Below are 27,964 nucleotides of genomic sequence, written 5' to 3' on the forward strand. Positions count from 1 at the left end.
TCTTCTGAAAAAGCCTAATCTAGATCCCGACCTATTGGTAAACTACAGACCTATTTCAAATCTTCCCTTCGTCTCTAAAATCCTTGAAAAAGTTGTAGTAAAACAGCTTTGTCGCCACCTGCAGGACAATAACTTATTTGAAGTTTTCCAGTCAGGGTTCAGAGCCCACCACAGCACTGAAACTGCACTAGTTAAAGTCACAAATGATTTGTTATTAGCCGCTGACGATGGACTGGTCTCAATCCTGGTCCTGTTGGACCTCAGCGCAGCGTTTGACACCATCGACCACAACATTCTACTGCAGAGGTTAGAATGTGATGTAGGTGTTGGAGGAACAGCCCTCAGCTGGTTTAAATCCTATCTATCTGATAGGTTCCAATTTGTTAATGTAAACCAGAGCTCCTCACCAAGCTCTAAAGTAATTTACGGTGTGCCACAGGGTTCGGTACTCGGTCCAATTCTGTTTACTCTTTATATGCTACCATTAGGCAACATTATTAGAAAGCATGGCATTAACTTCCACTGCTATGCAGACGACACTCAGCTGTATTTATCAATGAAACCTGATCAGAGCGATCAAGTAGACAGACTTAGTACTTGTGTGAAGGAGATAAAAACCTGGATGACACTAAACTACCTGCTTCTTAACCCTGAAAAAACCGAGGTCATTGTGCTTGGCCCTAAGCATCTACGAGACGCTCTATCTGAGCAGATAGTCACACTGGACAATGTCAGTGTAGCCTCCAGTTCTACTGTAAGAAACCTTGGAGTCTTATTTGACCAGGAGCTCTCATTTAAAGCTCATATAAATCAAGCTTGTAAAACAGCCTATTTCCATTTGCGCAACATCGCCAAAATCAGAAGAATCCTGCCTAAAAGTGATGCTGAAAAACTTATCCATGCATTTGTAACGACTAGATTAGACTACTGTAACTCCCTGCTTGCAGCGTGTCCTAAAAGCTCCATAAAAAGCTTTCAACTGGTTCAAAATGCAGCAGCAAGATTACTAACAGGAACAAAAAGAAGAGAGCACATTACGCCAGTGCTGAAGTCTCTTCACTGGCTCCCCGTCGAGTCTAGAATCAAATTCAAAATTCTACTCTTGACCTACAAAGCCATAAATGACATGGCCCCATCCTACCTCAAAGATGCTATAGAACCATATCATCCAAACAGAGCTCTTCGCTCTCAGAATGCTGGCCTTCTGGTGGTGCCAAGAGTCTCTAAAAGTACTGTAGGAGGTAGAGCGTTTAGCTACCAAGCTCCTGTGTTATGGAATCAGCTCCCGACCCATGTTAAATATGCTGACACAGTCTCTTCATTTAAGTCCAGGCTTAAAACGTTCCTCTTCGAAATCGCTTATGGTCAGAGTAGTTAGGAACAGAAAGATAAACCCACAGCTTCAGCTACGCTGCCCTAGGAGTAACTATGCTGGGGAAAGTATGGCAGCTTGAGCACTATCCTCTTCTTCTTCTGACTACTTATGCTATCAAACAATATTTATTTTTTGATTCCACTTGCAAACTGTTCACCGCCTTCTTTTTCTTTCTCTCACTCCTGAGGACCTGTGGACCCAGATGCCCCTCCCCTGGTGAAGTGGTCCCTGCCCTGTGTGGACGGTCCCTCATCTGCCTGAAGAGTGGCTCCAGTTCGCCTCAGTCGGTCCCTCATCTGCCTGAAGAGTGGGTCCAGCTCGCCTCCGACGGTCCCTCGTCTGCCTGAAGAGTGGGTCCAGCTCGCCTCCGACGGTCCCTCTTCTGCCTGAAGAGTGGGTCCAGCTCGACTCAGACGGTCCCTCTTCTGCCTGAAGAGTGGGTCCAGCTCGACTCAGACGGTCCCTCATCTGCCTGAAGAGTGGGTCCAGTTCGCCTCAGTCGGTCCCTCATCTGCCTGAAGAGTGGGTCCAGTTCGCCTCAGTCGGTCCCTCATCTGCCTGAAGAGTGGGTCCAGCTCCAGTCTCCTTGTGTCCGTCTGTCCGTCTGTGAGAGTCGGATCTCTCCTTCACTGGAACTCCTCCAGGTTTCTACGCTTTTTTCCCAAAGAGGTTTTTTTGTAGTTTTTCCTGGCCGAGAAGGAGAGTCTAAGGACAGAGGACCCTGGGACATCGTCCCTCGCCACCACAGACATTGTTGATTCATTTCTCCCTGTGGCCCTCAGAGGCAACTGTTGTTGTGATTTTGGGCCTTACAAAAATAAATTGATTTGATTTGATTTGATTTGATATCTAAAGTTCCATGCACACGGAACATGGTTTGAGAATCATTATAGAAACGTGTTTTTTTGCACAGTTTCGCTGGTCGCATTTCTTGTCCGATTTGCATCATTCAGGGGTCCGTCCGCCCCCCCCCCCCTCGTGTGATTCTTGCTGTTGCTTTTGGTATTCCGGCGTGTAATTTTCTCCGGAATTTTGGTCAAAGTTGCAATTTTTCCTATATTTTAGAGTGGCGGGATTTCAGTTACACTTCCAGAGTTTGCGCATGAAGTCTTTGTTGTTGTGTTACTTTTAATGGCGGGTGGCCGCCAACTGAAAAGGTGCATTTACCGCCACCTACTGTATTTGTACGTCTTCAAAGTATGTGTTTTTTACGCTATACCGTATTTAAAAAAAAAAACAAATAAAAGAAGGGAGAGTGACAAATAAAAACAAAGAGAGAGGAGGGAGAGCTAGAGAAAGGACTTTGAAGGTCTGAAGGACGGGTCGAACGAACGCAGATAATAAATTACCCTCATGAGGGATTAATAAAAAGGAAGCTTACCACAAAGACTTTCCCATACCGGGAGTTGAACCCGGGGCACCTGGGTGAAAACTAGGAATCCTAACCGCTAGACCATATGGGAAACAATTGCTTGTTCTATTGGTCGATTTACCGAGCCACTTCCGTGATTATGTGTTTCGTACTTCTGAGGGCAATCGTGGTCTCTTACAAGCAGCGTCATCAGATCCACGTTGCAAAGATCACATACACTGCTTGGTTAGAACCGGTCAAGCTGATGAGGCTTTCACCAGTGCAACAGGTAGCGTGGCCGAGTGGTCTAAGGCGCTGGATTAAGGCTCCAGTCTCTTCGGAGGCGTGGGTTCAAATCCCACCGCTGCCAGTTCTCACGCCAAGCGTCGAGAGCAAGGAAGTTAGCAGGCTGTGTGATGTCTTCCATTTGAGTTTAGCTATCATGAAATATATTTTCTAAATTTGGCCCTGGTCATAAACCAACCAGGGATTCTTTACTTCCTCCAAATGGCCTGCCAGCAGGGGCCCGTACGGGAACAACATAAACCACGTTGTTGGCAGGATCCGAAACCTAGGAGTAGTTTTGAGGCCCAAGCGCATAGTTGTAAAGTTCAGAGGGATGGCAATGTCAATCAAGAGTCTGCAGTTGAATACTTATTTACTTTGCAAAGATCGATCGATCGATTGATCGATCGCTCGATCGCTCGAAAGAAAGAAATCAAAAGCCATAGGCTTAAAAATGGGGCACTGGCAAAGTAAACAAAATCCCATCACACACTTGAGCAGAAGAAGCCATTACTCTCGGGATTTAAATCTACGTGGGGAGACCCCAAAATAACTCTTTGGCCTCATTAGTCATCCCTGTCAAGGCGTTGCTGAATAATCTGATGTGTTATAAACATCGTGAACTTAGGCTAAAATGCTATGTTGCACCTTACCACCGAAGTACGCTTGTAGTTTGGGAATTTTGTTCACTGACAATTGCCAGAAAACCTTTTTGATTTTGAAAATAGAGCTTATTTGAGCATTTCCTTTACATCGACACACAGCGCCATAGGACCGGACTACTCGGGCTGACTCTGTGGCGCAACGGTAGCGCGTCTGACTCCAGATCAGAAGGTTGTGTGTTCAAATCACGTCAGGGTCATGTACTTTATTGATTCTTGTTATAGTGGGTGACCAGCATTCACTCATTCATGTTTTGGGGCTGTTTCATACTTGTCACTCCGCAATGATGCGACCTGCCAAGAGGATTAGTTCAAATGCACGTCATTTGCATTGGCCTCTAATACTCAACTGTTTGACAGTTTGGCCATTGCCCTCTGAGAGCTTTAGTTGTGAATGAAACAGCATATACACAAGTATAAATCAAATGTAAAGCATGCGACGGCCGGGAATCGAACCAAGGTCAATTGCTTGGAAGGCAGCTATGCTTACCACTATACCACCATCGCAAAGACTCATGCGCCTGCAGTGCCGTGTCGCAAATCGGCGCCTGTAATTGATATCTAAAGTTCCATGCACACGGAACATGGTTTGAGAATCATTATAGAAACGTGTTTTTTTGCACAGTTTCGCTGGTCGCATTTCTTGTCCGATTTGCATCATTCAGGGGTCCGTCCGCCCCCCCCCCCCTCGTGTGATTCTTGCTGTTGCTTTTGGTATTCCGGCGTGTAATTTTCTCCGGAATTTTGGTCAAAGTTGCAATTTTTCCTATATTTTAGAGTGGCGGGATTTCAGTTACACTTCCAGAGTTTGCGCATGAAGTCTTTGTTGTTGTGTTACTTTTAATGGCGGGTGGCCGCCAACTGAAAAGGTGCATTTACCGCCACCTACTGTATTTGTACGTCTTCAAAGTATGTGTTTTTTACGCTATACCGTATTTAAAAAAAAAAACAAATAAAAGAAGGGAGAGTGACAAATAAAAACAAAGAGAGAGGAGGGAGAGCTAGAGAAAGGACTTTGAAGGTCTGAAGGACGGGTCGAACGAACGCAGATAATAAATTACCCTCATGAGGGATTAATAAAAAGGAAGCTTACCACAAAGACTTTCCCATACCGGGAGTTGAACCCGGGCCACCTGGGTGAAAACTAGGAATCCTAACCGCTAGACCATATGGGAAACAATTGCTTGTTCTATTGGTCGATTTACCGAGCCACTTCCGTGATTATGTGTTTCGTACTTCTGAGGGCAATCGTGGTCTCTTACAAGCAGCGTCATCAGATCCACGTTGCAAAGATCACATACACTGCTTGGTTAGAACCGGTCAAGCTGATGAGGCTTTCACCAGTGCAACAGGTAGCGTGGCCGAGTGGTCTAAGGCGCTGGATTAAGGCTCCAGTCTCTTCGGAGGCGTGGGTTCAAATCCCACCGCTGCCAGTTCTCACGCCAAGCGTCGAGAGCAAGGAAGTTAGCAGGCTGTGTGATGTCTTCCATTTGAGTTTAGCTATCATGAAATATATTTTCTAAATTTGGCCCTGGTCATAAACCAACCAGGGATTCTTTACTTCCTCCAAATGGCCTGCCAGCAGGGGCCCGTACGGGAACAACATAAACCACGTTGTTGGCAGGATCCGAAACCTAGGAGTAGTTTTGAGGCCCAAGCGCATAGTTGTAAAGTTCAGAGGGATGGCAATGTCAATCAAGAGTCTGCAGTTGAATACTTATTTACTTTGCAAAGATCGATCGATCGATTGATCGATCGCTCGATCGCTCGAAAGAAAGAAATCAAAAGCCATAGGCTTAAAAATGGGGCACTGGCAAAGTAAACAAAATCCCATCACACACTTGAGCAGAAGAAGCCATTACTCTCGGGATTTAAATCTACGTGGGGAGACCCCAAAATAACTCTTTGGCCTCATTAGTCATCCCTGTCAAGGCGTTGCTGAATAATCTGATGTGTTATAAACATCGTGAACTTAGGCTAAAATGCTATGTTGCACCTTACCACCGAAGTACGCTTGTAGTTTGGGAATTTTGTTCACTGACAATTGCCAGAAAACCTTTTTGATTTTGAAAATAGAGCTTATTTGAGCATTTCCTTTACATCGACACACAGCGCCATAAGAAACGATACTCGGGCTGACTCTGTGGCGCAACGGTAGCGCGTCTGACTCCAGATCAGAAGGTTGCGTGTTCAAATCACGTCAGGGTCATGTACTTTATTGATTCTTGTTATAGTGGGTGACCAGCATTCACTCATTCATGTTTTGGGGCTGTTTCATACCTGTCACTCCGCAATGATGCGACCTGCCAAGAGGATTAGCTCAAATGCACGTCATTTGCATTGGCCTCTAATACTCAACTGTTTGACAGTTTGGCCATTGCCCTCTGAGAGCTTTAGTTGTGAATGAAACAGCATATACACAAGTATAAATCAAATGTAAAGCATGCGACGGCCGGGAATCGAACCCAGGTCAATTGCTTGGAAGGCAGCTATGCTTACCACTATACCACCATCGCAAAGACTCGTGCGCCTGCAGTGCCGTGTCGCAAATCGGCGCCTGTAATTGATATCTAAAGTTCCATGCACACGGAACATGGTTTGAGAATCATTATAGAAACGTGTTTTTTTGCACAGTTTCGCTGGTCGCATTTCTTGTCCGATTTGCATCATTCAGGGGTCCGTCCGCCCCCCCCCCCCCCCCTCGTGTGATTCTTGCTGTTGCTTTTGGTATTCCGGCGTGTATTTTTCTCCGGAATTTTGGTCAAAGTTGCAATTTTTCCTATATTTTAGAGTGGCGGGATTTCAGTTACACTTCCAGAGTTTGCGCATGAAGTCTTTGTTGTTGTGTTACTTTTAATGGCGGGTGGCCGCCAACTGAAAAGGTGCATTTACCGCCACCTACTGTATTTGTACGTCTTCAAAGTATGTGTTTTTTACGCTATACCGTATTTAAAAAAAAAACAAATAAAAGAAGGGAGAGTGACAAATAAAAACAAAGAGAGAGGAGGGAGAGCTAGAGAAAGGACTTTGAAGGTCTGAAGGACGGGTCGAACGAACGCAGATAATAAATTACCCTCATGAGGGATTAATAAAAAGGAAGCTTACCACAAAGACTTTCCCATACCGGGAGTTGAACCCGGGCCACCTGGGTGAAAACCAGGAATCCTAACCGCTAGACCATATGGGAAACAATTGCTGGTTCTATTGGTCGATTTACCGAGCCACTTCCGTGATTATGTGTTTCGTACTTCTGAGGGCAATCGTGGTCTCTTACAAGCAGCGTCATCAGATCCACGTTGCAAAGATCACATACACTGCTTGGTTAGAACCGTTCAAGCTGATGAGGCTTTCACCAGTGCAACAGGTAGCGTGGCCGAGTGGTCTAAGGCGCTGGATTAAGGCTCCAGTCTCTTCGGAGGCGTGGGTTCAAATCCCACCGCTGCCAGTTCTCACGCCAAGCGTCGAGAGCAAGGAAGTTAGCAGGCTGTGTGATGTCTTCCGTTTGAGTTTAGCTATCATGAAATATATTTTCTAAATTTGGCCCTGGTCATAAACCAACCAGGGATTCTTTACTTCCTCCAAATGGCCTGCCAGCAGGGGCCCGTACGGGAACAACATAAACCACGTTGTTGGCAGGATCCGAAACCTAGGAGTAGTTTTGAGGCCCAAATGATAGTTGTAAAGTTCAGAGGGATGGCAATGTCAATCAAGAGTCTGCAGTTGAATACTTATTTACTTTGCAAAGATCGATCGATCGATTGATCGATCGCTCGATCGCTCGAAAGAAAGAAATCAAAAGCCATAGGCTTAAAAATGGGGCACTGGCAAAGTAAACAAAATCCCATCACACACTTGAGCAGAAGAAGCCATTACTCTCGGGATTTAAATCTACGTGGGGAGACCCCAAAATAACTCTTTGGCCTCATTAGTCATCCCTGTCAAGGCGTTGCTGAATAATCTGATGTGTTATAAACATCGTGAACTTAGGCTAAAATGCTATGTTGCACCTTACCACCGAAGTACGCTTGTAGTTTGGGAATTTTGTTCACTGACAATTGCCAGAAAACCTTTTTGATTTTGAAAATAGAGCTTATTTGAGCATTTCCTTTACATCGACACACAGCGCCATAGGACCGGACTACTCGGGCTGACTCTGTGGCGCAACGATAGCGCGTCTGACTCCAGATCAGAAGGTTGCGTGTTCAAATCACGTCAGGGTCATGTACTTTATTGATTCTTGTTATAGTGGGTGACCAGCATTCACTCATTCATGTTTTGGGGCTGTTTCATACCTGTCACTCCGCAATGATGCGACCTGCCAAGAGGATTAGTTCAAATGCACGTCATTTGCATTGGCCTCTAATACTCAACTGTTTGACAGTTTGGCCATTGCCCTCTGAGAGCTTTAGTTGTGAATGAAACTGCATATACACAAGTATAAATCAAATGTAAAGCATGCGACGGCCGGGAATCGAACCCAGGTCAATTGCTTGGAAGGCAGCTATGCTTACCACTATACCACCATCGCAAAGACTCACGTGCTTGCAGTGCCGTGTCGCAAATCGGCGCCTGTAATTGATATCTAAAGTTCCATGCACACGGAACATGGTTTGAGAATCATTATAGAAACGTGTTTTTTTGCACAGTTTCGCTGGTCGCATTTCTTGTCCGATTTGCATCATTCAGGGGTCCGTCCGCCCCCCCCCCCCCCTCGTGTGATTCTTGCTGTTGCTTTTGGTATTCCGGCGTGTATTTTTCTCCGGAATTTTGGTCAAAGTTGCAATTTTTCCTATATTTTAGAGTGGCGGGATTTCAGTTACACTTCCAGAGTTTGCGCATGAAGTCTTTGTTGTTGTGTTACTTTTAATGGCGGGTGGCCGCCAACTGAAAAGGTGCATTTACCGCCACCTACTGTATTTGTACGTCTTCAAAGTATGTGTTTTTTACGCTATACCGTATTTAAAAAAAAAACAAATAAAAGAAGGGAGAGTGACAAATAAAAACAAAGAGAGAGGAGGGAGAGATAGAGAAAGGACTTTGAAGGTCTGAAGGACGGGTCGAACGAACGCAGATAATAAATTACCCTCATGAGGGATTAATAAAAAGGAAGCTTACCACAAAGACTTTCCCATACCGGGAGTTGAACCCGGGCCACCTGGGTGAAAACCAGGAATCCTAACCGCTAGACCATATGGGAAACAATTGCTTGTTCTATTGGTCGATTTACCGAGCCACTTCCGTGATTATGTGTTTCGTACTTCTGAGGGCAATCGTGGTCTCTTACAAGCAGCGTCATCAGATCCACGTTGCAAAGATCACATACACTGCTTGGTTAGAACCGGTCAAGCTGATGAGGCTTTCAACAGTGCAACAGGTAGCGTGGCCGAGTGGTCTAAGGCGCTGGATTAAGGCTCCAGTCTCTTCGGAGGCGTGGGTTCAAATCCCACCGCTGCCAGTTCTCACGCCAAGCGTCGAGAGCAAAGAAGTTAGCAGGCTGTGTGATGTCTTCCGTTTGAGTTTAGCTATCATGAAATATATTTTCTAAATTTGGCCCTGGTCATAAACCAACCAGGGATTCTTTACTTCCTCCAAATGGCCTGCCAGCAGGGGCCCGTACGGGAACAACATAAACCACGTTGTTGGCAGGATCCGAAACCTAGGAGTAGTTTTGAGGCCCAAGTGCATAGTTGTAAAGTTCAGAGGGATGGCAATGTCAATCAAGAGTCTGCAGTTGAATACTTATTTACTTTGCAAAGATCGATCGATCGATTGATCGATCGCTCGATCGCTCGAAAGAAAGAAATCAAAAGCCATAGGCTTAAAAATGGGGCACTTGCAAAGTAAACAAAATCCCATCACACACTTGAGCAGAAGAAGCCATTACTCTCGGGATTTAAATCTACGTGGGGAGACCCCAAAATAACTCTTTGGCCTCATTAGTCATCCCTGTCAAGGCGTTGCTGAATAATCTGATGTGTTATAAACATCGTGAACTTAGGCTAAAATGCTATGTTGCACCTTACCACCGAAGTACGCTTGTAGTTTGGGAATTTTGTTCACTGACAATTGCCAGAAAACCTTTTTGATTTTGAAAATAGAGCGTATTTGAGCATTTCCTTTACATCGACACACAGCGCCATAGGACCGGACTACTCGGGCTGACTCTGTGGCGCAACGGTAGCGCGTCTGACTCCAGATCAGAAGGTTGCGTGTTTCAAATCACGTCAGGGTCATGTACTTTATTGATTCTTGTTATAGTGGGTGACCAGCATTCACTCATTCATGTTTTGGGGCTGTTTCATACCTGTCACTCCGCAATGATGCGACCTGCCAAGAGGATTAGTTCAAATGCACGTCATTTGCATTGGCCTCTAATACTCAACTGTTTGACAGTTTGGCCATTGCCCTCTGAGAGCTTTAGTTGTGAATGAAACTGCATATACACAAGTATAAATCAAATGTAAAGCATGCGACGGCCGGGAATCGCAAAGACTCGTGCGCCTGCAGTGCCGTGTCGCAAATCGGCGCCTGTAATTGATATCTAAAGTTCCATGCACACGGAACATGGTTTGAGAATCATTATAGAAACGTGTTTTTTTGCACAGTTTCGCTGGTCGCATTTCTTGTCCGATTTGCATCATTCAGGGGTCCGTCCGCCCCCCCCCCCCCCCCCCTCGTGTGATTCTTGCTGTTGCTTTTGGTATTCCGGCGTGTATTTTTCTCCGGAATTTTGGTCAAAGTTGCAATTTTTCCTATATTTTAGAGTGGCGGGATTTCAGTTACACTTCCAGAGTTTGCGCATGAAGTCTTTGTTGTTGTGTTACTTTTAATGGCGGGTGGCCGCCAACTGAAAAGGTGCATTTACCGCCACCTACTGTATTTGTACGTCTTCAAAGTATGTGTTTTTTACGCTATACCGTATTTAAAAAAAAACAAATAAAAGAAGGGAGAGTGACAAATAAAAACAAAGAGAGAGGAGGGAGAGATAGAGAAAGGACTTTGAAGGTCTGAAGGACGGGTCGAACGAACGCAGATAATAAATTACCCTCATGAGGGATTAATAAAAAGGAAGCTTACCACAAAGACTTTCCCATACCGGGAGTTGAACCCGGGCCACCTGGGTGAAAACCAGGAATCCTAACCGCTAGACCATATGGGAAACAATTGCTGTTTCTATTGGTCGATTTACCGAGCCACTTCCGTGATTATGTGTTTCGTACTTCTGAGGGCAATCGTGGTCTCTTACAAGCAGCGTCATCAGATCCACGTTGCAAAGATCACATACACTGCTTGGTTAGAACCGGTCAAGCTGATGAGGCTTTCAACAGTGCAACAGGTAGCGTGGCCGAGTGGTCTAAGGCGCTGGATTAAGGCTCCAGTCTCTTCGGAGGCGTGGGTTCAAATCCCACCGCTGCCAGTTCTCACGCCAAGCGTCGAGAGCAAGGAAGTTAGCAGGCTGTGTGATGTCTTCCCTTTGAGTTTAGCTATCATGAAATATATTTTCTAAATTTGGCCCTGGTCATAAACCAACCAGGGATTCTTTACTTCCTCCAAATGGCCTGCCAGCAGGGGCCCGTACGGGAACAACATAAACCACGTTGTTGGCAGGATCCGAAACCTAGGAGTAGTTTTGAGGCCCAAGCGCATAGTTGTAAAGTTCAGAGGGATGGCAATGTCAATCAAGAGTCTGCAGTTGAATACTTATTTACTTTGCAAAGATCGATCGATCGATTGATCGATCGCTCGATCGCTCGAAAGAAAGAAATCAAAAGCCATAGGCTTAAAAATGGGGCACTGGCAAAGTAAACAAAATCCCATCACACACTTGAGCAGAAGAAGCCATTACTCTCGGGATTTAAATCTACGTGGGGAGACCCCAAAATAACTCTTTGGCCTCATTAGTCATCCCTGTCAAGGCGTTGCTGAATAATCTGATGTGTTATAAACATCGTGAACTTAGGCTAAAATGCTATGTTGCACCTTACCACCGAAGTACGCTTGTAGTTTGGGAATTTTGTTCACTGACAATTGCCAGAAAACCTTTTTGATTTTGAAAATAGAGCTTATTTGAGCATTTCCTTTACATCGACACACAGCGCCATAGGACCGGACTACTCGGGCTGACTCTGTGGCGCAACGGTAGCGCGTCTGACTCCAGATCAGAAGGTTGTGTGTTCAAATCACGTCAGGGTCATGTACTTTATTGATTCTTGTTATAGTGGGTGACCAGCATTCACTCATTCATGTTTTGGGGCTGTTTCATACCTGTCACTCCGCAATGATGCGACCTGCCAAGAGGATTAGTTCAAATGCACGTCATTTGCATTGGCCTCTAATACTCAACTGTTTGACAGTTTGGCCATTGCCCTCTGAGAGCTTTAGTTGTGAATGAAACAGCATATACACAAGTATAAATCAAATGTAAAGCATGCGACGGCCGGGAATCGAACCCACGTCAATTGCTTGGAAGGCAGCTATGCTTACCACTATACCACCATCGCAAAGACTCGTGCGCCTGCAGTGCCGTGTCGCAAATCGGCGCCTGTAATTGATATCTAAAGTTCCATGCACACGGAACATGGTTTGAGAATCATTATAGAAACGTGTTTTTTTGCACAGTTTCGCTGGTCGCATTTCTTGTCCGATTTGCATCATTCAGGGGTCCGTCCCCCCCCCCCCCCCCTCGTGTGATTCTTGCTGTTGCTTTTGGTATTCCGGCGTGTATTTTTCTCCGGAATTTTGGTCAAAGTTGCAATTTTTCCTATATTTTAGAGTGGCGGGATTTCAGTTACACTTCCAGAGTTTGCGCATGAAGTCTTTGTTGTTGTGTTACTTTTAATGGCGGTTGGCCGCCAACTGAAAAGGTGCATTTACCGCCACCTACTGTATTTGTACGTCTTCAAAGTATGTGTTTTTTACGCTATACCGTATTTAAAAAAAAAACAAATAAAAGAAGGGAGAGTGACAAATAAAAACAAAGAGAGAGGAGGGAGAGCTAGAGAAAGGACTTTGAAGGTCTGAAGGACGGGTCGAACGAACGCAGATAATAAATTACCCTCATGAGGGATTAATAAAAAGGAAGCTTACCACAAAGACTTTCCCATACCGGGAGTTGAACCCGGGCCACCTGGGTGAAAACTAGGAATCCTAACCGCTAAACCATATGGGAAACAATTGCTTGTTCTATTGGTCGATTTACCGAGCCACTTCCGTGATTTGTGTTTCGTACTTCTGAGGGCAATCGTGGTCTCTTACAAGCAGCGTCATCAGATCCACGTTGCAAAGATCACATACACTGCTTGGTTAGAACCGGTCAAGCTGATGAGGCTTACAACAGTGCAACAGGTAGCGTGGCCGAGTGGTCTAAGGCGCTGGATTAAGGCTCCAGTCTCTTCGGAGGCGTGGGTTCAAATCCCACCGCTGCCAGTTCTCACGCCAAGCGTCGAGAGCAAGGAAGTTAGCATGCTGTGTGATGTCTTCCGTTTGAGTTTAGCTATCATGAAATATATTTTCTAAATTTGGCCCTGGTCATAAACCAACCAGGGATTCTTTACTTCCTCCAAATGGCCTGCCAGCAGGGGCCCGTACGGGAACAACATAAACCACGTTGTTGGCAGGATCCGAAACCTAGGAGTAGTTTTGAGGCCCAAGCGCATAGTTGTAAAGTTCAGAGGGATGGCAATGTCAATCAAGAGTCTGCAGTTGAATACTTATTTACTTTGCAAAGATCGATCGATCGATTGATCGATCGCTCGATCGCTCGAAAGAAAGAAATCAAAAGCCATAGGCTTAAAAATGGGGCACTGGCAAAGTAAACAAAATCCCATCACACACTTGAGCAGAAGAAGCCATTACTCTCGGGATTTAAATCTACGTGGGGAGACCCCAAAATAACTCTTTGGCCTCATTAGTCATCCCTGTCAAGGCGTTGCTGAATAATCTGATGTGTTATAAACATCGTGAACTTAGGCTAAAATGCTATGTTGCACCTTACCACCGAAGTACGCTTGTAGTTTGGGAATTTTGTTCACTGACAATTGCCAGAAAACCTTTTTGATTTTGAAAATAGAGCTTATTTGAGCATTTCCTTTACATCGACACACAGCGCCATAAGAAACGATACTCGGGCTGACTCTGTGGCGCAACGGTAGCGCGTCTGACTCCAGATCAGAAGGTTGCGTGTTCAAATCACGTCAGGGTCATGTACTTTATTGATTCTTGTTATAGTGGGTGACCAGCATTCACTCATTCATGTTTTGGGGCTGTTTCATACCTGTCACTCCGCAATGATGCGACCTGCCAAGAGGATTAGTTCAAATGCACGTCATTTGCATTGGCCTCTAATACTCAACTGTTTGACAGTTTGGCCATTGCCCTCTGAGAGCTTTAGTTGTGAATGAAACAGCATATACACAAGTATAAATCAAATGTAAAGCATGCGACGGCCGGGAATCGAACCCAGGTCAATTGCTTGGAAGGCAGCTATGCTTACCACTATACCACCATCGCAAAGACTCGTGCGTTTGCAGTGCCGTGTCGCAAATCGGCGCCTGTAATTGATATCTAAAGTTCCATGCACACGGAACATGGTTTGAGAATCATTATAGAAACGTGTTTTTTTGCACAGTTTCGCTGGTCGCATTTCTTGTCCGATTTGCATCATTCAGGGGTCCGTCCGCCCCCCCCCCCCCCTCGTGTGATTCTTGCTGTTGCTTTTGGTATTCCGGCGTGTATTTTTCTCCGGAATTTTGGTCAAAGTTGCAATTTTTCCTATATTTTAGAGTGGCGGGATTTCAGTTACACTTCCAGAGTTTGCGCATGAAGTCTTTGTTGTTGTGTTACTTTTAATGGCGGGTGGCCGCCAACTGAAAAGGTGCATTTACCGCCACCTACTGTATTTGTACGTCTTCAAAGTATGTGTTTTTTACGCTATACCGTATTTAAAAAAAAAACAAATAAAAGAAGGGAGAGTGACAAATAAAAACAAAGAGAGAGGAGGGAGAGCTAGAGAAAGGACTTTGAAGGTCTGAAGGACGGGTCGAACGAACGCAGATAATAAATTACCCTCATGAGGGATTAATAAAAAGGAAGCTTACCACAAAGACTTTCCCATACCGGGAGTTGAACCCGGGCCACCTGGGTGAAAACCAGGAATCCTAACCGCTAGACCATATGGGAAACAATTGCTGGTTCTATTGGTCGATTTACCGAGCCACTTCCGTGATTATGTGTTTCGTACTTCTGAGGGCAATCGTGGTCTCTTACAAGCAGCGTCATCAGATCCACGTTGCAAAGATCACATACACTGCTTGGTTAGAACCGTTCAAGCTGATGAGGCTTTCACCAGTGCAACAGGTAGCGTGGCCGAGTGGTCTAAGGCGCTGGATTAAGGCTCCAGTCTCTTCGGAGGCGTGGGTTCAAATCCCACCGCTGCCAGTTCTCACGCCAAGCGTCGAGAGCAAGGAAGTTAGCAGGCTGTGTGATGTCTTCCGTTTGAGTTTAGCTATCATGAAATATATTTTCTAAATTTGGCCCTGGTCATAAACCAACCAGGGATTCTTTACTTCCTCCAAATGGCCTGCCAGCAGGGGCCCGTACGGGAACAACATAAACCACGTTGTTGGCAGGATCCGAAACCTAGGAGTAGTTTTGAGGCCCAAATGATAGTTGTAAAGTTCAGAGGGATGGCAATGTCAATCAAGAGTCTGCAGTTGAATACTTATTTACTTTGCAAAGATCGATCGATCGATTGATCGATCGCTCGATCGCTCGAAAGAAAGAAATCAAAAGCCATAGGCTTAAAAATGGGGCACTGGCAAAGTAAACAAAATCCCATCTCACACTTGAGCAGAAGAAGCCATTACTCTCGGGATTTAAATCTACGTGGGGAGACCCCAAAATAACTCTTTGGCCTCATTAGTCATCCCTGTCAAGGCGTTGCTGAATAATCTGATGTGTTATAAACATCGTGAACTTAGGCTAAAATGCTATGTTGCACCTTACCACCGAAGTACGCTTGTAGTTTGGGAATTTTGTTCACTGACAATTGCCAGAAAACCTTTTTGATTTTGAAAATAGAGCTTATTTGAGCATTTCCTTTACATCGACACACAGCGCCATAGGACCGGACTACTCGGGCTGACTCTGTGGCGCAACGATAGCGCGTCTGACTCCAGATCAGAAGGTTGCGTGTTCAAATCACGTCAGGGTCATGTACTTTATTGATTCTTGTTATAGTGGGTGACCAGCATTCACTCATTCATGTTTTGGGGCTGTTTCATACCTGTCACTCCGCAATGATGCGACCTGCCAAGAGGATCAGTTCAAATGCACGTCATTTGCATTGGCCTCTAATACTCAACTGTTTGACAGTTTGGCCATTGCCCTCTGAGAGCTTTAGTTGTGAATGAAACTGCATATACACAAGTATAAATCAAATGTAAAGCATGCGACGGCCGGGAATCGAACCCAGGTCAATTGCTTGGAAGGCAGCTATGCTTACCACTATACCACCATCGCAAAGACTCACGTGCTTGCAGTGCCGTGTCGCAAATCGGCGCCTGTAATTGATATCTAAAGTTCCATGCACACGGAACATGGTTTGAGAATCATTATAGAAACGTGTTTTTTTGCACAGTTTCGCTGGTCGCATTTCTTGTCCGATTTGCATCATTCAGGGGTCCGTCCGCCCCCCCCCCCCCTCGTGTGATTCTTGCTGTTGCTTTTGGTATTCCGGCGTGTATTTTTCTCCGGAATTTTGGTCAAAGTTGCAATTTTTCCTATATTTTAGAGTGGCGGGATTTCAGTTACACTTCCAGAGTTTGCGCATGAAGTCTTTGTTGTTGTGTTACTTTTAATGGCGGGTGGCCGCCAACTGAAAAGGTGCATTTACCGCCACCTACTGTATTTGTACGTCTTCAAAGTATGTGTTTTTTACGCTATACCGTATTTAAAAAAAAAACAAATAAAAGAAGGGAGAGTGACAAATAAAAACAAAGAGAGAGGAGGGAGAGATAGAGAAAGGACTTTGAAGGTCTGAAGGACGGGTCGAACGAACGCAGATAATAAATTACCCTCATGAGGGATTAATAAAAAGGAAGCTTACCACAAAGACTTTCCCATACCGGGAGTTGAACCCGGGCCACCTGGGTGAAAACCAGGAATCCTAACCGCTAGACCATATGGGAAACAATTGCTTGTTCTATTGGTCGATTTACCGAGCCACTTCCGTGATTATGTGTTTCGTACTTCTGAGGGCAATCTTGGTCTCTTACAAGCAGCGTCATCAGATCCACGTTGCAAAGATCACATACACTGCTTGGTTAGAACCGGTCAAGCTGATGAGGCTTTCAACAGTGCAACAGGTAGCGTGGCCGAGTGGTCTAAGGCGCTGGATTAAGGCTCCAGTCTCTTCGGAGGCGTGGGTTCAAATCCCACCGCTGCCAGTTCTCACGCCAAGCGTCGAGAGCAAAGAAGTTAGCAGGCTGTGTGATGTCTTCCGTTTGAGTTTAGCTATCATGAAATATATTTTCTAAATTTGGCCCTGGTCATAAACCAACCAGGGATTCTTTACTTCCTCCAAATGGCCTGCCAGCAGGGGCCCGTACGGGAACAACATAAACCACGTTGTTGGCAGGATCCGAAACCTAGGAGTAGTTTTGAGGCCCAAGTGCATAGTTGTAAAGTTCAGAGGGATGGCAATGTCAATCAAGAGTCTGCAGTTGAATACTTATTTACTTTGCAAAGATCGATCGATCGATTGATCGATCGCTCGATCGCTCGAAAGAAAGAAATCAAAAGCCATAGGCTTAAAAATGGGGCACTTGCAAAGTAAACAAAATCCCATCACACACTTGAGCAGAAGAAGCCATTACTCTCGGGATTTAAATCTACGTGGGGAGACCCCAAAATAACTCTTTGGCCTCATTAGTCATCCCTGTCAAGGCGTTGCTGAATAATCTCATGTGTTATAAACATCGTGAACTTAGGCTAAAATGCTATGTTGCACCTTACCACCGAAGTACGCTTGTAGTTTGGGAATTTTGTTCACTGACAATTGCCAGAAAACCTTTTTGATTTTGAAAATAGAGCGTATTTGAGCATTTCCTTTACATCGACACACAGCGCCATAGGACCGGACTACTCGGGCTGACTCTGTGGCGCAACGGTAGCGCGTCTGACTCCAGATCAGAAGGTTGCGTGTTTCAAATCACGTCAGGGTCATGTACTTTATTGATTCTTGTTATAGTGGGTGACCAGCATTCACTCATTCATGTTTTGGGGCTGTTTCATACCTGTCACTCCGCAATGATGCGACCTGCCAAGAGGATTAGTTCAAATGCACGTCATTTGCATTGGCCTCTAATACTCAACTGTTTGACAGTTTGGCCATTGCCCTCTGAGAGCTTTAGTTGTGAATGAAACTGCATATACACAAGTATAAATCAAATGTAAAGCATGCGACGGCCGGGAATCGCAAAGACTCGTGCGCCTGCAGTGCCGTGTCGCAAATCGGCGCCTGTAATTGATATCTAAAGTTCCATGCACACGGAACATGGTTTGAGAATCATTATAGAAACGTGTTTTTTTGCACAGTTTCGCTGGTCGCATTTCTTGTCCGATTTGCATCATTCAGGGGTCCGTCCGCCCCCCCCCCCCCCCCCCCCTCGTGTGATTCTTGCTGTTGCTTTTGGTATTCCGGCGTGTATTTTTCTCCGGAATTTTGGTCAAAGTTGCAATTTGTCCTATATTTTAGAGTGGCGGGATTTCAGTTACACTTCCAGAGTTTGCGCATGAAGTCTTTGTTGTTGTGTTACTTTTAATGGCGGGTGGCCGCCAACTGAAAAGGTGCATTTACCGCCACCTACTGTATTTGTACGTCTTCAAAGTATGTGTTTTTTACGCTATACCGTATTTAAAAAAAAACAAATAAAAGAAGGGAGAGTGACAAATAAAAACAAAGAGAGAGGAGGGAGAGATAGAGAAAGGACTTTGAAGGTCTGAAGGACGGGTCGAACGAACGCAGATAATAAATTACCCTCATGAGGGATTAATAAAAAGGAAGCTTACCACAAAGACTTTCCCATACTGGGAGTTGAACCCGGGCCACCTGGGTGAAAACCAGGAATCCTAACCGCTAGACCATATGGGAAACAATTGCTGTTTCTATTGGTCGATTTACCGAGCCACTTCCGTGATTATGTGTTTCGTACTTCTGAGGGCAATCGTGGTCTCTTACAAGCAGCGTCATCAGATCCACGTTGCAAAGATCACATACACTGCTTGGTTAGAACCGGTCAAGCTGATGAGGCTTTCAACAGTGCAACAGGTAGCGTGGCCGAGTGGTCTAAGGCGCTGGATTAAGGCTCCAGTCTCTTCGGAGGCGTGGGTTCAAATCCCACCGCTGCCAGTTCTCACGCCAAGCGTCGAGAGCAAGGAAGTTAGCAGGCTGTGTGATGTCTTCCCTTTGAGTTTAGCTATCATGAAATATATTTTCTAAATTTGGCCCTGGTCATAAACCAACCAGGGATTCTTTACTTCCTCCAAATGGCCTGCCAGCAGGGGCCCGTACGGGAACAACATAAACCACGTTGTTGGCAGGATCCGAAACCTAGGAGTAGTTTTGAGGCCCAAGCGCATAGTTGTAAAGTTCAGAGGGATGGCAATGTCAATCAAGAGTCTGCAGTTGAATACTTATTTACTTTGCAAAGATCGATCGATCGATTGATCGATCGCTCGATCGCTCGAAAGAAAGAAATCAAAAGCCATAGGCTTAAAAATGGGGCACTGGCAAAGTAAACAAAATCCCATCACACACTTGAGCAGAAGAAGCCATTACTCTCGGGATTTAAATCTACGTGGGGAGACCCCAAAATAACTCTTTGGCCTCATTAGTCATCCCTGTCAAGGCGTTGCTGAATAATCTGATGTGTTATAAACATCGTGAACTTAGGCTAAAATGCTATGTTGCACCTTACCACCGAAGTACGCTTGTAGTTTGGGAATTTTGTTCACTGACAATTGCCAGAAAACCTTTTTGATTTTGAAAATAGAGCTTATTTGAGCATTTCCTTTACATCGACACACAGCGCCATAGGACCGGACTACTCGGGCTGACTCTGTGGCGCAACGGTAGCGCGTCTGACTCCAGATCAGAAGGTTGTGTGTTCAAATCACGTCAGGGTCATGTACTTTATTGATTCTTGTTATAGTGGGTGACCAGCATTCACTCATTCATGTTTTGGGGCTGTTTCATACCTGTCACTCCGCAATGATGCGACCTGCCAAGAGGATTAGTTCAAATGCACGTCATTTGCATTGGCCTCTAATACTCAACTGTTTGACAGTTTGGCCATTGCCCTCTGAGAGCTTTAGTTGTGAATGAAACAGCATATACACAAGTATAAATCAAATGTAAAGCATGCGACGGCCGGGAATCGAACCCACGTCAATTGCTTGGAAGGCAGCTATGCTTACCACTATACCACCATCGCAAAGACTCGTGCGCCTGCAGTGCCGTGTCGCAAATCGGCGCCTGTAATTGATATCTAAAGTTCCATGCACACGGAACATGGTTTGAGAATCATTATAGAAACGTGTTTTTTTGCACAGTTTCGCTGGTCGCATTTCTTGTCCGATTTGCATCATTCAGGGGTCCGTCCCCCCCCCCTCGTGTGATTCTTGCTGTTGCTTTTGGTATTCCGGCGTGTATTTTTCTCCGGAATTTTGGTCAAAGTTGCAATTTTTCCTATATTTTAGAGTGGCGGGATTTCAGTTACACTTCCAGAGTTTGCGCATGAAGTCTTTGTTGTTGTGTTACTTTTAATGGCGGGTGGCCGCCAACTGAAAAGGTGCATTTACCGCCACCTACTGTATTTGTACGTCTTCAAAGTATGTGTTTTTTACGCTATACCGTATTTAAAAAAAAAACAAATAAAAGAAGGGAGAGTGACAAATAAAAACAAAGAGAGAGGAGGGAGAGCTAGAGAAAGGACTTTGAAGGTCTGAAGGACGGGTCGAACGAACGCAGATAATAAATTACCCTCATGAGGGATTAATAAAAAGGAAGCTTACCACAAAGACTTTCCCATACCGGGAGTTGAACCCGGGCCACCTGGGTGAAAACCAGGAATCCTAACCGCTAGACCATATGGGAAACAATTGCTGGTTCTATTGGTCGATTTACCGAGCCACTTCCGTGATTATGTGTTTCGTACTTCTGAGGGCAATCGTGGTCTCTTACAAGCAGCGTCATCAGATCCACGTTGCAAAGATCACATACACTGCTTGGTTAGAACCGTTCAAGCTGATGAGGCTTTCACCAGTGCAACAGGTAGCGTGGCCGAGTGGTCTAAGGCGCTGGATTAAGGCTCCAGTCTCTTCGGAGGCGTGGGTTCAAATCCCACCGCTGCCAGTTCTCACGCCAAGCGTCGAGAGCAAGGAAGTTAGCAGGCTGTGTGATGTCTTCCGTTTGAGTTTAGCTATCATGAAATATATTTTCTAAATTTGGCCCTGGTCATAAACCAACCAGGGATTCTTTACTTCCTCCAAATGGCCTGCCAGCAGGGGCCCGTACGGGAACAACATAAACCACGTTGTTGGCAGGATCCGAAACCTAGGAGTAGTTTTGAGGCCCAAATGATAGTTGTAAAGTTCAGAGGGATGGCAATGTCAATCAAGAGTCTGCAGTTGAATACTTATTTACTTTGCAAAGATCGATCGATCGATTGATCGATCGCTCGATCGCTCGAAAGAAAGAAATCAAAAGCCATAGGCTTAAAAATGGGGCACTGGCAAAGTAAACAAAATCCCATCACACACTTGAGCAGAAGAAGCCATTACTCTCGGGATTTAAATCTACGTGGGGAGACCCCAAAATAACTCTTTGGCCTCATTAGTCATCCCTGTCAAGGCGTTGCTGAATAATCTGATGTGTTATAAACATCGTGAACTTAGGCTAAAATGCTATGTTGCACCTTACCACCGAAGTACGCTTGTAGTTTGGGAATTTTGTTCACTGACAATTGCCAGAAAACCTTTTTGATTTTGAAAATAGAGCTTATTTGAGCATTTCCTTTACATCGACACACAGCGCCATAGGACCGGACTACTCGGGCTGACTCTGTGGCGCAACGATAGCGCGTCTGACTCCAGATCAGAAGGTTGCGTGTTCAAATCACGTCAGGGTCATGTACTTTATTGATTCTTGTTATAGTGGGTGACCAGCATTCACTCATTCATGTTTTGGGGCTGTTTCATACCTGTCACTCCGCAATGATGCGACCTGCCAAGAGGATTAGTTCAAATGCACGTCATTTGCATTGGCCTCTAATACTCAACTGTTTGACAGTTTGGCCATTGCCCTCTGAGAGCTTTAGTTGTGAATGAAACTGCATATACACAAGTATAAATCAAATGTAAAGCATGCGACGGCCGGGAATCGAACCCAGGTCAATTGCTTGGAAGGCAGCTATGCTTACCACTATACCACCATCGCAAAGACTCACGTGCTTGCAGTGCCGTGTCGCAAATCGGCGCCTGTAATTGATATCTAAAGTTCCATGCACACGGAACATGGTTTGAGAATCATTATAGAAACGTGTTTTTTTGCACAGTTTCGCTGGTCGCATTTCTTGTCCGATTTGCATCATTCAGGGGTCCGTCCGCCCCCCCCCCCCCTCGTGTGATTCTTGCTGTTGCTTTTGGTATTCCGGCGTGTATTTTTCTCCGGAATTTTGGTCAAAGTTGCAATTTTTCCTATATTTTAGAGTGGCGGGATTTCAGTTACACTTCCAGAGTTTGCGCATGAAGTCTTTGTTGTTGTGTTACTTTTAATGGCGGGTGGCCGCCAACTGAAAAGGTGCATTTACCGCCACCTACTGTATTTGTACGTCTTCAAAGTATGTGTTTTTTACGCTATACCGTATTTAAAAAAAAAACAAATAAAAGAAGGGAGAGTGACAAATAAAAACAAAGAGAGAGGAGGGAGAGATAGAGAAAGGACTTTGAAGGTCTGAAGGACGGGTCGAACGAACGCAGATAATAAATTACCCTCATGAGGGATTAATAAAAAGGAAGCTTACCACAAAGACTTTCCCATACCGGGAGTTGAACCCGGGCCACCTGGGTGAAAACCAGGAATCCTAACCGCTAGACCATATGGGAAACAATTGCTTGTTCTATTGGTCGATTTACCGAGCCACTTCCGTGATTATGTGTTTCGTACTTCTGAGGGCAATCTTGGTCTCTTACAAGCAGCGTCATCAGATCCACGTTGCAAAGATCACATACACTGCTTGGTTAGAACCGGTCAAGCTGATGAGGCTTTCAACAGTGCAACAGGTAGCGTGGCCGAGTGGTCTAAGGCGCTGGATTAAGGCTCCAGTCTCTTCGGAGGCGTGGGTTCAAATCCCACCGCTGCCAGTTCTCACGCCAAGCGTCGAGAGCAAAGAAGTTAGCAGGCTGTGTGATGTCTTCCGTTTGAGTTTAGCTATCATGAAATATATTTTCTAAATTTGGCCCTGGTCATAAACCAACCAGGGATTCTTTACTTCCTCCAAATGGCCTGCCAGCAGGGGCCCGTACGGGAACAACATAAACCACGTTGTTGGCAGGATCCGAAACCTAGGAGTAGTTTTGAGGCCCAAGTGCATAGTTGTAAAGTTCAGAGGGATGGCAATGTCAATCAAGAGTCTGCAGTTGAATACTTATTTACTTTGCAAAGATCGATCGATCGATTGATCGATCGCTCGATCGCTCGAAAGAAAGAAATCAAAAGCCATAGGCTTAAAAATGGGGCACTTGCAAAGTAAACAAAATCCCATCACACACTTGAGCAGAAGAAGCCATTACTCTCGGGATTTAAATCTACGTGGGGAGACCCCAAAATAACTCTTTGGCCTCATTAGTCATCCCTGTCAAGGCGTTGCTGAATAATCTGATGTGTTATAAACATCGTGAACTTAGGCTAAAATGCTATGTTGCACCTTACCACCGAAGTACGCTTGTAGTTTGGGAATTTTGTTCACTGACAATTGCCAGAAAACCTTTTTGATTTTGAAAATAGAGCGTATTTGAGCATTTCCTTTACATCGACACACAGCGCCATAGGACCGGACTACTCGGGCTGACTCTGTGGCGCAACGGTAGCGCGTCTGACTCCAGATCAGAAGGTTGCGTGTTTCAAATCACGTCAGGGTCATGTACTTTATTGATTCTTGTTATAGTGGGTGACCAGCATTCACTCATTCATGTTTTGGGGCTGTTTCATACCTGTCACTCCGCAATGATGCGACCTGCCAAGAGGATTAGTTCAAATGCACGTCATTTGCATTGGCCTCTAATACTCAACTGTTTGACAGTTTGGCCATTGCCCTCTGAGAGCTTTAGTTGTGAATGAAACTGCATATACACAAGTATAAATCAAATGTAAAGCATGCGACGGCCGGGAATCGCAAAGACTCGTGCGCCTGCAGTGCCGTGTCGCAAATCGGCGCCTGTAATTGATATCTAAAGTTCCATGCACACGGAACATGGTTTGAGAATCATTATAGAAACGTGTTTTTTTGCACAGTTTCGCTGGTCGCATTTCTTGTCCGATTTGCATCATTCAGGGGTCCGTCCGCCCCCCCCCCCCCCCCCCCCCTCGTGTGATTCTTGCTGTTGCTTTTGGTATTCCGGCGTGTATTTTTCTCCGGAATTTTGGTCAAAGTTGCAATTTTTCCTATATTTTAGAGTGGCGGGATTTCAGTTACACTTCCAGAGTTTGCGCATGAAGTCTTTGTTGTTGTGTTACTTTTAATGGCGGGTGGCCGCCAACTGAAAAGGTGCATTTACCGCCACCTACTGTATTTGTACGTCTTCAAAGTATGTGTTTTTTACGCTATACCGTATTTAAAAAAAAACAAATAAAAGAAGGGAGAGTGACAAATAAAAACAAAGAGAGAGGAGGGAGAGATAGAGAAAGGACTTTGAAGGTCTGAAGGACGGGTCGAACGAACGCAGATAATAAATTACCCTCATGAGGGATTAATAAAAAGGAAGCTTACCACAAAGACTTTCCCATACCGGGAGTTGAACCCGGGCCACCTGGGTGAAAACCAGGAATCCTAACCGCTAGACCATATGGGAAACAATTGCTGTTTCTATTGGTCGATTTACCGAGCCACTTCCGTGATTATGTGTTTCGTACTTCTGAGGGCAATCGTGGTCTCTTACAAGCAGCGTCATCAGATCCACGTTGCAAAGATCACATACACTGCTTGGTTAGAACCGGTCAAGCTGATGAGGCTTTCAACAGTGCAACAGGTAGCGTGGCCGAGTGGTCTAAGGCGCTGGATTAAGGCTCCAGTCTCTTCGGAGGCGTGGGTTCAAATCCCACCCCTGCCAGTTCTCACGCCAAGCGTCGAGAGCAAGGAAGTTAGCAGGCTGTGTGATGTCTTCCCTTTGAGTTTAGCTATCATGAAATATATTTTCTAAATTTGGCCCTGGTCATAAACCAACCAGGGATTCTTTACTTCCTCCAAATGGCCTGCCAGCAGGGGCCCGTACGGGAACAACATAAACCACGTTGTTGGCAGGATCCGAAACCTAGGAGTAGTTTTGAGGCCCAAGCGCATAGTTGTAAAGTTCAGAGGGATGGCAATGTCAATCAAGAGTCTGCAGTTGAATACTTATTTACTTTGCAAAGATCGATCGATCGATTGATCGATCGCTCGATCGCTCGAAAGAAAGAAATCAAAAGCCATAGGCTTAAAAATGGGGCACTGGCAAAGTAAACAAAATCCCATCACACACTTGAGCAGAAGAAGCCATTACTCTCGGCATTTAAATCTACGTGGGGAGACCCCAAAAGAACTCTTTGGCCTCATTAGTCATCCCTGTCAAGGCGTTGCTGAATAATCTGATGTGTTATAAACATCTTGAACTTAGGCTAAAATGCTATGTTGCATCTTACCACCGAAGTACGCTTGTAGTTTGGGAATTTTGTTCACTGACAATTGCCAGAAAACCTTTTTGATTTTGAAAATAGAGCTTATTTGAGCATTTCCTCTACATCGACACACAGCGCCATAGGACCGGTCTACTCGGGCTGACTCTGTGGCGCAACGGTAGCGCGTCTGACTCAAGATCAGAAGGTTGCGTGTTCAAATCACGTCAGGGTCATGTACTTTATTGATTCTTGTTATAGTGGGTGACCAGCATTCACTCATTCATGTTTTGGGGCTGTTTCATACCTGTCACTCCGCAATGATGCGACCTGCCAAGAGGATTAGTTCAAATGCACGTCATTTGCATTGGCCTCTAATACTCAACTGTTTGACAGTTTGGCCATTGCCCTCTGAGAGCTTTAGTTGTGAATGAAACAGCATATACACAAGTATAAATAAAATGTAAAGCATGCGATGGCCAGGAATCGAACCGGGTCAACTGCTTGGAAGGCAGCTATGCTTACCACTATACCACCATCGCAAAGACTCATGTTCTTGCAGTGCCGTGTCGCAAATCGGCACCTGTAATTGATATCTAAAGTTCCATGCACACGGAACATGGTTTGAGAATCATTATAGAAACGTGTTTTTTTGCACAGTTTCGCTGGTGGCATTTCTTGTCCGATTTGCATCATTCAGGGGTCCGTCCGCCCCCCCCCCTCGTGTGATTCTTGCTGTTGCTTTTGGTATTCCGGCGTGTATTTTTCTCCGGATTTTTGGTCAAAGTTGCAATTTTTCCTATATTTTAGAGTGGCGGGATTTCAGTTACACTTCCAGAGTTTGCGCATGAAGTCTTTGTTGTTGTGTTACTTTTAATGGCGGGTGGCCGCCAACTGAAAAGGTGCATTTACCGCCACCTACTGTATTTGTACGTCTTCAAAGTATGTGTTTTTTACGCTATACCGTATTTAAAAAAAAAAAAACAAATAAAAGAAGGGAGAGTGACAAATAAAAACAAAGAGAGAGGAGGGAGAGATAGAGAAAGGACTTTGAAGGTCTGAAGGACGGGTCGAACGAACGCAGATAATAAATTACCCTCATGAGGGATTAATAAAAAGGATGCTTACCACAAAGACTTTCCCATACCGGGAGTTGAAGCCGGGCCACCTGGGTGAAAACCAGGAATCCTAACCGCTAGACCATATGGGAAACAATTGCTGGTTCTGTTGGTCGATTTACCGAGCCACTTCCGTGATTATGTGTTTCGTACTTCTGAGGGCAATCGTGGTCTCTTACAAGCAGCGTCATCAGATCCACGTTGCAAAGATCACATACACTGCTTGGTTAGAACCGGTCAAGTTGATGAGGCTTTCAACAGTGCCACAGGTAGCGTGGTCGAGTGGTCTAAGGCGCTGGATTAAGGCTCCAGTCTCTTCGGAGGCGTGGGTTCAAATCCCACCGCTGCCAGTTCTCACGCCAAGCGTCGAGAGCAAGGAAGTTGGCAGGCTGTGTGATGTCTTCCGTTTGAGTTTAGCTATTATGAAATATATTTTCTAAATTTGGCCCTGGTCATAAACCAACCAGGGATTCTTTACTTCCTCCAAATGGCCTGCCAGCAGGGGCCCGTACGGGAACAACATAAACCACGTTGTTGGCAGGATCCGAAACCTAGGAGTAGTTTTGAGGCCCAAGCGCATAGTTGTAAAGTTCAGAGGGATGGCAATGTCAATCAAGAGTCTGCAGTTGAATACTTATTTACTTTGCAAAGATCGATCGATCGATTGATCGATCGCTCGAAAGAAAGAAATCAAAAGCCATAGGCTTAAAAATGGGGCACTGGCAAAGTAAACAAAATCCCATCACACACTTGAGCAGAAGAAGCCATTACTCTCGGCATTTAAATCTACGTGGGGAGACCCCAAAAGAACTCTTTGGCCTCATTAGTCATCCCTGTCAAGGCGTTGCTGAATAATCTGATGTGTTATAAACATCTTGAACTTAGGCTAAAATGCTATGTTGCACCTTACCACCGAAGTACGCTTGTAGTTTGGGAATTTTGTTCACTGACAATTGCCAGAAAACCTTTTTGATTTTGAAAATAGAGCTTATTTGAGCATTTCCTCTACATCGACACACAGCGCCATAGGACCGGTCTACTCGGGCTGACTCTGTGGCGCAACGGTAGCGCGTCTGACTCAAGATCAGAAGGTTGCGTGTTCAAATCACGTCAGGGTCATGTACTTTATTGATTCTTGTTATAGTGGGTGACCAGCATTCACTCATTCATGTTTTGGGGCTGTTTCATACCTGTCACTCCGCAATGATGCGACCTGCCAAGAGGATTAGTTCAAATGCACGTCAT

At 45.2% G+C, this 27,964-nt stretch overlaps 39 non-coding genes across 39 annotated transcripts; 26 read left to right on the forward strand and 13 right to left on the reverse strand.

Annotated features, from left to right (window-relative positions):
* Positions 1-2,766: 2,766 nt before the first annotated feature.
* trnae-uuc (transfer RNA glutamic acid (anticodon UUC)) lies at positions 2,767-2,838 on the reverse strand. Its single transcript has one exon. It is a non-coding gene; the product is annotated as a tRNA-Glu (tRNA).
* A 176-nt stretch (positions 2,839-3,014) lies between these two features.
* trnal-aag (transfer RNA leucine (anticodon AAG)) lies at positions 3,015-3,096 on the forward strand. Its single transcript has one exon. It is a non-coding gene; the product is annotated as a tRNA-Leu (tRNA).
* A 705-nt stretch (positions 3,097-3,801) lies between these two features.
* Positions 3,802-3,873, forward strand: trnaw-cca (transfer RNA tryptophan (anticodon CCA)). The gene has a single exon. It is a non-coding gene; the product is annotated as a tRNA-Trp (tRNA).
* A 903-nt stretch (positions 3,874-4,776) lies between these two features.
* Positions 4,777-4,848, reverse strand: trnae-uuc (transfer RNA glutamic acid (anticodon UUC)). Its single transcript has one exon. It is a non-coding gene; the product is annotated as a tRNA-Glu (tRNA).
* Positions 4,849-5,024: 176 nt separating this feature from the next.
* trnal-aag (transfer RNA leucine (anticodon AAG)) lies at positions 5,025-5,106 on the forward strand. Its single transcript has one exon. It is a non-coding gene; the product is annotated as a tRNA-Leu (tRNA).
* A 704-nt stretch (positions 5,107-5,810) lies between these two features.
* trnaw-cca (transfer RNA tryptophan (anticodon CCA)) lies at positions 5,811-5,882 on the forward strand. Its single transcript has one exon. It is a non-coding gene; the product is annotated as a tRNA-Trp (tRNA).
* A 906-nt stretch (positions 5,883-6,788) lies between these two features.
* Positions 6,789-6,860, reverse strand: trnae-uuc (transfer RNA glutamic acid (anticodon UUC)). The gene has a single exon. It is a non-coding gene; the product is annotated as a tRNA-Glu (tRNA).
* Positions 6,861-7,036: 176 nt separating this feature from the next.
* Positions 7,037-7,118, forward strand: trnal-aag (transfer RNA leucine (anticodon AAG)). The gene has a single exon. It is a non-coding gene; the product is annotated as a tRNA-Leu (tRNA).
* A 704-nt stretch (positions 7,119-7,822) lies between these two features.
* Positions 7,823-7,894, forward strand: trnaw-cca (transfer RNA tryptophan (anticodon CCA)). The gene has a single exon. It is a non-coding gene; the product is annotated as a tRNA-Trp (tRNA).
* Positions 7,895-8,798: 904 nt separating this feature from the next.
* On the reverse strand, positions 8,799-8,870 carry trnae-uuc (transfer RNA glutamic acid (anticodon UUC)). The gene has a single exon. It is a non-coding gene; the product is annotated as a tRNA-Glu (tRNA).
* A 176-nt stretch (positions 8,871-9,046) lies between these two features.
* Positions 9,047-9,128, forward strand: trnal-aag (transfer RNA leucine (anticodon AAG)). The gene has a single exon. It is a non-coding gene; the product is annotated as a tRNA-Leu (tRNA).
* Positions 9,129-9,833: 705 nt separating this feature from the next.
* trnaw-cca (transfer RNA tryptophan (anticodon CCA)) lies at positions 9,834-9,906 on the forward strand. Its single transcript has one exon. It is a non-coding gene; the product is annotated as a tRNA-Trp (tRNA).
* Positions 9,907-10,760: 854 nt separating this feature from the next.
* On the reverse strand, positions 10,761-10,832 carry trnae-uuc (transfer RNA glutamic acid (anticodon UUC)). Its single transcript has one exon. It is a non-coding gene; the product is annotated as a tRNA-Glu (tRNA).
* A 176-nt stretch (positions 10,833-11,008) lies between these two features.
* On the forward strand, positions 11,009-11,090 carry trnal-aag (transfer RNA leucine (anticodon AAG)). The gene has a single exon. It is a non-coding gene; the product is annotated as a tRNA-Leu (tRNA).
* Positions 11,091-11,795: 705 nt separating this feature from the next.
* Positions 11,796-11,867, forward strand: trnaw-cca (transfer RNA tryptophan (anticodon CCA)). Its single transcript has one exon. It is a non-coding gene; the product is annotated as a tRNA-Trp (tRNA).
* A 903-nt stretch (positions 11,868-12,770) lies between these two features.
* trnae-uuc (transfer RNA glutamic acid (anticodon UUC)) lies at positions 12,771-12,842 on the reverse strand. Its single transcript has one exon. It is a non-coding gene; the product is annotated as a tRNA-Glu (tRNA).
* A 175-nt stretch (positions 12,843-13,017) lies between these two features.
* Positions 13,018-13,099, forward strand: trnal-aag (transfer RNA leucine (anticodon AAG)). Its single transcript has one exon. It is a non-coding gene; the product is annotated as a tRNA-Leu (tRNA).
* Positions 13,100-13,803: 704 nt separating this feature from the next.
* On the forward strand, positions 13,804-13,875 carry trnaw-cca (transfer RNA tryptophan (anticodon CCA)). The gene has a single exon. It is a non-coding gene; the product is annotated as a tRNA-Trp (tRNA).
* A 904-nt stretch (positions 13,876-14,779) lies between these two features.
* trnae-uuc (transfer RNA glutamic acid (anticodon UUC)) lies at positions 14,780-14,851 on the reverse strand. The gene has a single exon. It is a non-coding gene; the product is annotated as a tRNA-Glu (tRNA).
* Positions 14,852-15,027: 176 nt separating this feature from the next.
* trnal-aag (transfer RNA leucine (anticodon AAG)) lies at positions 15,028-15,109 on the forward strand. The gene has a single exon. It is a non-coding gene; the product is annotated as a tRNA-Leu (tRNA).
* Positions 15,110-15,813: 704 nt separating this feature from the next.
* trnaw-cca (transfer RNA tryptophan (anticodon CCA)) lies at positions 15,814-15,885 on the forward strand. Its single transcript has one exon. It is a non-coding gene; the product is annotated as a tRNA-Trp (tRNA).
* Positions 15,886-16,788: 903 nt separating this feature from the next.
* On the reverse strand, positions 16,789-16,860 carry trnae-uuc (transfer RNA glutamic acid (anticodon UUC)). The gene has a single exon. It is a non-coding gene; the product is annotated as a tRNA-Glu (tRNA).
* Positions 16,861-17,036: 176 nt separating this feature from the next.
* trnal-aag (transfer RNA leucine (anticodon AAG)) lies at positions 17,037-17,118 on the forward strand. Its single transcript has one exon. It is a non-coding gene; the product is annotated as a tRNA-Leu (tRNA).
* A 705-nt stretch (positions 17,119-17,823) lies between these two features.
* Positions 17,824-17,896, forward strand: trnaw-cca (transfer RNA tryptophan (anticodon CCA)). The gene has a single exon. It is a non-coding gene; the product is annotated as a tRNA-Trp (tRNA).
* Positions 17,897-18,752: 856 nt separating this feature from the next.
* trnae-uuc (transfer RNA glutamic acid (anticodon UUC)) lies at positions 18,753-18,824 on the reverse strand. The gene has a single exon. It is a non-coding gene; the product is annotated as a tRNA-Glu (tRNA).
* Positions 18,825-19,000: 176 nt separating this feature from the next.
* trnal-aag (transfer RNA leucine (anticodon AAG)) lies at positions 19,001-19,082 on the forward strand. Its single transcript has one exon. It is a non-coding gene; the product is annotated as a tRNA-Leu (tRNA).
* A 705-nt stretch (positions 19,083-19,787) lies between these two features.
* On the forward strand, positions 19,788-19,859 carry trnaw-cca (transfer RNA tryptophan (anticodon CCA)). Its single transcript has one exon. It is a non-coding gene; the product is annotated as a tRNA-Trp (tRNA).
* An 897-nt stretch (positions 19,860-20,756) lies between these two features.
* On the reverse strand, positions 20,757-20,828 carry trnae-uuc (transfer RNA glutamic acid (anticodon UUC)). The gene has a single exon. It is a non-coding gene; the product is annotated as a tRNA-Glu (tRNA).
* Positions 20,829-21,004: 176 nt separating this feature from the next.
* trnal-aag (transfer RNA leucine (anticodon AAG)) lies at positions 21,005-21,086 on the forward strand. Its single transcript has one exon. It is a non-coding gene; the product is annotated as a tRNA-Leu (tRNA).
* Positions 21,087-21,790: 704 nt separating this feature from the next.
* Positions 21,791-21,862, forward strand: trnaw-cca (transfer RNA tryptophan (anticodon CCA)). Its single transcript has one exon. It is a non-coding gene; the product is annotated as a tRNA-Trp (tRNA).
* A 903-nt stretch (positions 21,863-22,765) lies between these two features.
* trnae-uuc (transfer RNA glutamic acid (anticodon UUC)) lies at positions 22,766-22,837 on the reverse strand. Its single transcript has one exon. It is a non-coding gene; the product is annotated as a tRNA-Glu (tRNA).
* A 176-nt stretch (positions 22,838-23,013) lies between these two features.
* trnal-aag (transfer RNA leucine (anticodon AAG)) lies at positions 23,014-23,095 on the forward strand. The gene has a single exon. It is a non-coding gene; the product is annotated as a tRNA-Leu (tRNA).
* A 705-nt stretch (positions 23,096-23,800) lies between these two features.
* On the forward strand, positions 23,801-23,873 carry trnaw-cca (transfer RNA tryptophan (anticodon CCA)). Its single transcript has one exon. It is a non-coding gene; the product is annotated as a tRNA-Trp (tRNA).
* Positions 23,874-24,730: 857 nt separating this feature from the next.
* trnae-uuc (transfer RNA glutamic acid (anticodon UUC)) lies at positions 24,731-24,802 on the reverse strand. The gene has a single exon. It is a non-coding gene; the product is annotated as a tRNA-Glu (tRNA).
* Positions 24,803-24,978: 176 nt separating this feature from the next.
* On the forward strand, positions 24,979-25,060 carry trnal-aag (transfer RNA leucine (anticodon AAG)). Its single transcript has one exon. It is a non-coding gene; the product is annotated as a tRNA-Leu (tRNA).
* Positions 25,061-25,765: 705 nt separating this feature from the next.
* trnal-caa (transfer RNA leucine (anticodon CAA)) lies at positions 25,766-25,837 on the forward strand. Its single transcript has one exon. It is a non-coding gene; the product is annotated as a tRNA-Leu (tRNA).
* A 902-nt stretch (positions 25,838-26,739) lies between these two features.
* Positions 26,740-26,811, reverse strand: trnae-uuc (transfer RNA glutamic acid (anticodon UUC)). The gene has a single exon. It is a non-coding gene; the product is annotated as a tRNA-Glu (tRNA).
* A 176-nt stretch (positions 26,812-26,987) lies between these two features.
* trnal-aag (transfer RNA leucine (anticodon AAG)) lies at positions 26,988-27,069 on the forward strand. Its single transcript has one exon. It is a non-coding gene; the product is annotated as a tRNA-Leu (tRNA).
* A 697-nt stretch (positions 27,070-27,766) lies between these two features.
* trnal-caa (transfer RNA leucine (anticodon CAA)) lies at positions 27,767-27,838 on the forward strand. Its single transcript has one exon. It is a non-coding gene; the product is annotated as a tRNA-Leu (tRNA).
* The last annotated feature ends 126 nt before the right edge of the window (positions 27,839-27,964 follow it).

The sequence above is a fragment of the Eucyclogobius newberryi genome, unplaced genomic scaffold, assembly GCF_026437365.1.
Source record: "Eucyclogobius newberryi isolate DKJ021-1_F unplaced genomic scaffold, fEucNew1.0.hap1 SCAF_11, whole genome shotgun sequence".
NCBI classification, from domain to species: domain Eukaryota; kingdom Metazoa; phylum Chordata; class Actinopteri; order Gobiiformes; family Gobiidae; genus Eucyclogobius; species Eucyclogobius newberryi.